Below are 5,871 nucleotides of genomic sequence, written 5' to 3' on the forward strand. Positions count from 1 at the left end.
TCCAATGCGTTCGTGAGCTTCTTTTATCAAATCTGTTTCCATATTAGCGGGGATGATTAGGCGCCAGTCGTAAGTATTTTTAGCCGGTCGGTGAAACATAAATCCTTTGTAGCGGGTATACTGTCGCAGGTAGTCGGGCGGTTCGGCAGCTCCTTCTTCCATCAGTTCACGGATCCGGGACAGTCTTGGGTCTTCATATTGGGCGATACGGATTCTTTCAGGTGTTAACATGGCAGTATGAATTCGTGGTTGGATGTTGGGAGGATATGGTATGCTTTCTCCACTCTTTACGGCGAAACATCTCAGGTGGTATCTTGACAATATGTAGCGTCTATTTCTCTGGATAGAAAGTCGGCGGTCTGATTTTTCTTTCCTGGCAGATGGGTCAATTCGATATCGTATTCTTGAAGCGCAAGAAACCATCTAGATAAGCGGTTGTGATTCAGTTTGGCTGTTTTGAAAAATGTTAAGGCTTTGTGGTCGGTATTGATAAATATCTTATTGCCGAGTAACAATGTCCGGTACTTAATACATACTTCCACAATACTCAACAACTCTTTTTCGGTCACAGAATAACGACGCTGGGCTGGATTGAGTGTCTTACTGAAAAATGCCAACACTCCTTTCTCTCCTTGCTCATCTTCTTGGAAAATCTCTGCGCCTATCGCGTAATCTGATGCATCGACATTCAAGAAAAAAGTTTCTTAGGTTAGGGTGTTTCAACACAACGGAATTTAGGAAAGCTTCTTTTAGTTGCTGGAATATGATCTCTTCTTTGTTAGTCCAAATCCAAGGCTTGGTACTAGACAGTATATGACTGAGTTGAGCAGTGTAGTGTGACATTTGTTTATTAAAACGGCGGTAGAATTGTAAAATCCAATAAACTTTTGTAATTGTTTACGATTGGTTGGTGATGGAAATTGTCTGATGGCTAATAATTGTCCGGGTCCTGTGATATGCCAGTAGGTGTGATTATGTGTCCTAGATATTTCACCTCTCTCGCAAAAAATTCGCACTTAGATAGTTTGAGTTTCAATCCGCAATTTATCAATCTATCAATACTATATCTAAATGCTGGCAATGTTCACGTATATTCTGTGAGGCTATTAATCCATCGTCCACGTATAATGTACAGTAGTCTCTGATATCGTCTCCTAGCGCCTGTCTCAAACATCGTATGAATATAGCCATAGCATTTCTTAATCCAAACGCTAAACGAGTGAACCTATAATTGCGTCCATTAAACAGGAAGGATAAATAATCGCGCGATTCCGGTGCTACTTGGACTTGCCAATATCCTGCGCTCAGATCTACCGTTGAATATATGGTCTTGCCATGGAAAGTTTGCATAACTTGTTTTGGTCTGGTCCTTCTCGGTCATCATCCAATATGCGGTTCAAGGCACGAGCATCCAGACAGAGTCTCACTGTTCCATCATTTTTGGCTACACACACAATCGGCAAACTATAGGGTGCTGTGGATTCTTCTATAATTCCTAGTTGTTCCATGCGAGATATTTCTGCTATGGCGGCGGATCGATAGGTGAAAGGTATGGGGTATGATTTGCGGTAATACGTGTCGTGTGGTTTAACGTTGAGTGAACATTTGAAGTGAGTAGCTAGGCCAGGCTGTTCGGAAAAAACGTCTGCATTTTTGCGGAATACTTGAATTATTTCTTGTCTAGTGTCAGGGTGCCAATCGGTACGTTGATGAATTCTGTTTATCAGTATCTCTAACAATTCTTCGGTACTAGAGTCGGCTCTTGACGGTGCTCGGTCCTTCGTTGTTAGGCTTAGTACCTCCATACACTCCATAGCATTTTCCATTCCGTGGATACCCCACTCCCTCGGCACGCCTTCCATGTAGTGAGCGAAATGTACCTCAGCGATTCCTTCAGTGCGTTTCTTCAGATCAAGGGGTACTATAACTTCGTATGCTTCGGTTTCGGTAAATGCATGAAATTTCGAGGTTTGGAAATTTAAACAGGCCTGGAAGTGTTGTAGAAAATCTGTACCTATTATTATGTGCGGACCGGAAACAGGTAATACAAGAAATGTATATGCGAATCGTTGTTGTTGAAGATTTATTTCCAGTAAACATTGAGTAGTTATATGTATTCGCCGTCCTGGACTGATACCTGATACATATATGTTGGTTAACGGTAGAGTAGCTAATTTTGTTTTTTCTTTCAGACGTTGAAATAAGTCTGTTTGTATGAGGCTACATTGTGAACCACTATCTACTAATGCTTGAATCTTCATTCCGTAGATTTCTATATCGATATACGCTTGCATTTGGATATCCGGTAGCCTGCTTTCTTTTTCCGTTTCTTCTAACAAAGTCTCCGGTAAATCATTTCTGAATGTGGTGTATGATGTTGAAATATCCTGCTTTTCTTGGTTTGTTTCACTTGAGCTTGTGCTTGCTGTATCGGGGGTATCATATAGTCATGGTTTATTTGCTGTAGTTTTCTGTATATCTGGTGGCGGGTCGTTGGGTGTTGGGTTCCGGGTTTTTTGTTGATTCATTCCTATTGCATGTGCTAATGTATAATTTGTACTTACTTGTTGAGGTGGCGGTTTATAATTTCTGTTGTAATTGTTTTGTGTGTGATTATTATGTGAGTTTAATCGATCACGGCCATCATAGTGATTCCTACGATTGCTCTGCTGGCATAGTGGTTGGTTGTACGATTTTGAAATTTTTCATTATTCCAGTTACCATTTTGCCTGTGCTCATAGCGGCGTTCAAATTGAGGAGCAGATCGGTAGCGATCATATGATACCGGTTCATAATTTGGCTGTTATACTGATTAAATTTTGAGTTATGTAGATTTGGTGCGTATCTCTGGTCTGAACGGTGGTTTGATATTGCCATTGCAGACTGTATGCCATATAAATGATTTATCAGCTGCTTACAATCAGTAATGGGTTGTGTGGCGAGTGCCATTCTAACTTGATACGGTAGCTTCTTAAAATAATACTTGCTAATGCCGATTCATTAATGGGCTCGCTCAATTGAGAATTTTAAACTGTAGGGCAGTGACGAAAGTGGTACATGCACCGTCTAAGTTAGGGTTGAAATCGCATGATATAATGTCGCTAGCACGTCCAACTGTTTACTTCTGCTCCAATACTGTTCCAGGAAGACAGCGACAAACTCATCCAATGATGTAAATTCATGGGCTCTACTCCGAAAGAACATCAGGGGTTCGCCAATCAATAAATTAGTCAAACGAATACGCCAAAAATTCCAAGAGGTAGGTGCAAGAGTTTGTACTATTTTATCTGATCAATGAATGGTTGAGGTTGCAAATGGCGATCAGTATTATCAAATTTTCCCAGTCCTTGTAATATACTATGTACGTTGAGGTTGTCTGTTTGAATCCCTTGAGGTCGTTGTTGAATATGATTTTCTAATGCTATTATTTTTTCCTGTGTTATCTGCCATTGACTATTATGTGTAATTTTATTTGCGTTTATTTCTTGATTTAATTGAGTCAGAGTGGATTTTTGAATTAGTAGAGTTCCGTTTAAAGCTTTACAGGTTCTGTATTTTGATTTATGCTACCTTGCAGTGGTTCATTTTTGTGGACATATTAATCTGTTTATTTTGTATTTCTTTAATACTGTTAATATTTTTGTCAACTGTAGTTGTTAAGGTTTGATTGGCAACGGTAATTTGTTTGTGGATTTCTTGGTGGCAATCGGCCTTAATGTTATTTGTTATATCCTGAATGGGTGTAGTGATTTGTGTGGTTAGGTTATCTATCCTTTCATTGAGTTCACATGTAACCATATCCAACCTTTCCGATAATCCTGCCGTAACTTTATCCTGACTTTCTTTTTGTAGGGTTATCATTGCTTTTAATTCTTCCCTATGATTCTCTACTTTAGTTTCAATATTATCCAACCGTTGTTCTACTGATTTTATAGCGCCTGCGGTCTCTTTCATGCCCTGTTCCACTGTTTGTTTATTTTCCTCTTTTACTGTAGCAATCTCTTTTTAATCTCCTGCATCATATTATCCATTGTTTTTTGTAACATAATATTGAAAGTACTGCTAGTTTGTTCCATTATTACCTTTTGAAGCGGATCTAACTCTGTGATTGAAAATATACTTGTTTGCTCAGGTGTGACTCGGCCTCCGGCGATGTGGGTTCTGCAGGCTGCTCCTCGCCCCCTTCAAAGTTGATCTCTACTATCCGTTGATTCAATGGTGTGTCAGCGGCGTCGATTCGAGTGGATGATAGAGGTTGCAGACCTGGTGGATCGAAGACTATCGACCCGACGCTTCCTGGTTCCCTTTCTCGTGGCGTATTGGCATCTACCGTGGTGGGGTTTGATGTGCTTGGAGTCGACAAAGTGGGATCTGTGCAACCGCCGTACATATATGAAACTTCAGAGTTTGCGGGAGTGTGATTCATTATATCAAATATGATAAATGCTAATTAAACAGTGATAAAATGATAAGCGAAAATGCTTAAAAAAGAGACACAAACCGGGACTTACAGTGAAACAGTGATGTGTAAAGTGTTTGGATACTCATACAACAAGGTATTTATACTTAAGTTTTTTATAATGCTCTAGCGCCCCCAATGTTTTGTTTTAATTTATTCTTGGCTAGTTTACAGGCTGTGACTTATTTTCCAACCGGCTTAAACACATAATATATTTTTGACTAGAAAGTAATAGCAGTTTAGGCTTATAAAATATAATCTCTCTCTATAAACATGTATTTTTTTTTACAGTACTAATAATATAAAATTTTCTTTAAAACATATAATTTCTCTTTATTTAAAGCTATTGATTCCCCAAAAAGTAATACAAATTTCCTTCGCCAGTTTTCCTCAAAACTCGTATAAGTTATCTATAATTTTCAATATGGTTATTGACTTAATTTCAAATAATTATTCAATGAGCTTGGCTCTCATCATCAGTCCCACGTTGGTACGGCATGTCTTTATGTCACGTTATTATTTATATTTAAATAACGATTAGCCTCCTGCTTGGCATCAGTCGGTAAAGCATGAGATTTGATATAATTATATAATTAGGTCGTGGTTTTCTAATAGTATTCAGTCTTAAAAAAATCTTGATAGGTCTAGATATGGGCTTCTCCTATAACTCTTGTAATTCAATAAATAATAAATATATATAAAAATGATACTTATACTATAGTGTTGAGGAATAAAAAATAAATTGCACACCATGAACGTTCATACATATATTAAACAAATAATGCAAAAAATAGATCGAGGCAAAAAATATATAAAGAGCGATAAAAAAATATAATATAAAAATAGAACAATAATTGAAATCAGTAAAATATCACAGGCTAAATTTTATACTCTAGATTTATGGCACGAAGCATTACCATGTGCCTTTATCTTAAAATCATATGCATTCTTTTGCATGTAGTTGCGATATGCGCTTGCTAATACTTGTCTACTTAGACAATTCAATTAAAAGTGTGTGCTTTAAGATCAGCTTGATAAATAGCCACTAATAATCCAAATATATATATTAAAATCTCTAGTACTTAGTAGATTTCTTTGTATCGAATATATATTTTTATCTCAGGGTGCAAGATTCGGCACCTGACGGAATAGGTAGAGCCATTCATCTAGTGAATTAGAGCTATAATAAATTATCGCAAATTGTATTGCAAAAATTAAATATCATATGCATATGTTTTAATAGCCTAGATTTTGTACTTCTTTGATTTAATAGAAATTTCTGAAATATTGATCTATATTTTTCTTTCAATGAAATACCTTTAATACTAATTTTACTTGCGCAAGTATTACTCTTATTAATTTCTTAATTATAATAAAAACCCTTTTGGCGAGCTAGCTTTGATTATTAGATT

Source organism: Nilaparvata lugens, chromosome 5 (assembly GCF_014356525.2).
Source record: "Nilaparvata lugens isolate BPH chromosome 5, ASM1435652v1, whole genome shotgun sequence".
Taxonomy (NCBI): Eukaryota; Metazoa; Arthropoda; class Insecta; order Hemiptera; family Delphacidae; genus Nilaparvata; species Nilaparvata lugens.